Raw genomic sequence first — 1,544 nt, forward strand, 5'->3', positions numbered from 1 at the left:
TGGAAAGGGCTAATGGGTAGAAAGAAAGGGAGTATATTTATCAGGAGGCTTCATGTCAAGTAGCTTTGTACATTGGGAGCATTTGGTGCATGAGATGTACACAGTGTAGCGTCTGACTTCGTGATTTCAGGAATGGCACAGTAACAAACCAAAATGTAATTGGCAGGTATGGCCAGAGCAGGAGGTGGCTAAAATGAAGGATGAGGATGAAACTAAGAGATCAAAGAAATGTGTAGTCTCCCCATGGATTGTATTTCTAATCTGTGTTGTAAAGAACTTTATGTATCCAAATACAATGTGCACTTGGTCAGTCTTTATTTTGATGGATTTCTCAGAAGGGTTAGCACTGTCTATTTCCTTTCCCTGGCAATACATTCCCCTCGGCTCCATGGCTGCACAATTAATTTTAGGGGTTTCCTTCTTTCCTCTGTCCATTTCTTTTGCAAATACCTCTGTTTGAAATGTTGGTGTTCCACAGGCGTCATATCCTCCACTTTTGGTAATTCTCAGGCAGCAATTTTTCCTGGATGACTACATCTACTCCCCTGGTGGAAGCTCCATCTGCATGCTGATGAGTCCCGAGTCAATGTATAGAATCCAGACTCATTTCCTGATCCCCTTTGGTGAATTTCTACTTGCATACATCACTGGCACCACAAATTCAACATCTCTGAATCAGAATTTTACACAACTCTACCAGCTTCTCTTCTCCACCAAAAAACTCACAAAACACTGTTTCTAATTCTTTTTATCTCTATCATAATCAATGAGAACACTGGGACCCAAGCTCCATGAAACCAGGGATGTTTAGAAATTTGGTCTACTGATGTGTCCTCAATAGAACCATGTCCAAAAAAGAACAGTTATTTAAAAAAATACTTTTAAAAAGATTTTATTTACTTATTTGACAGAGAGAGAGAGAGAGAGAGAGAAGAGAGTACAAGCAGGGAGAGGGAGAAGCAGGCTCAATAGGGAGCCTGATGTGGGGCTTAATCTCAGGACTCTGGGATCATGACCTCAGCTAAAGGCAGATGCTTAACTGATTAAGCCACCCAGGCATTTCCCCAAAAATACTTGAATGAATGAATTATTAACTCCTGTATCTTCTATAAAATCAGTGTAAGTTCTGTTTAGCTCTGGCTCTGATCAATTGCTTCCTACACTTCTGTTCTCATCAGAGTGCAAAAACTTAGTAAGAATCCAATAATAGGAAGTACAGCACATCATTATTAGTGGCACCAAAATTTGGTAACAGCCCTTTCAATAAGGAAATAATTAAGCATATAGTCATAATATAACTATGCAATATCATTTTTTGACAAATAATAGTGCTTGAAAAGAACTTTGATTATTATGGGCAAGAATAATATATAATGTTACATTTTTAAAAGAAACATGGACTATTTTAAATATAGGTTATCTTGAATATGCGTATATAACTATACATATGTTTAGTGCGTAAAGAAGTCATCAGGAGAAAATATAGCAAAATGTTAATACTGATTATCCTGAGAATAATGGGCAGTTTTTATTTTATTCTTTAT

This window comes from Vulpes vulpes, chromosome 12, assembly GCF_048418805.1.
Source record: "Vulpes vulpes isolate BD-2025 chromosome 12, VulVul3, whole genome shotgun sequence".
Taxonomy (NCBI): Eukaryota; Metazoa; Chordata; class Mammalia; order Carnivora; family Canidae; genus Vulpes; species Vulpes vulpes.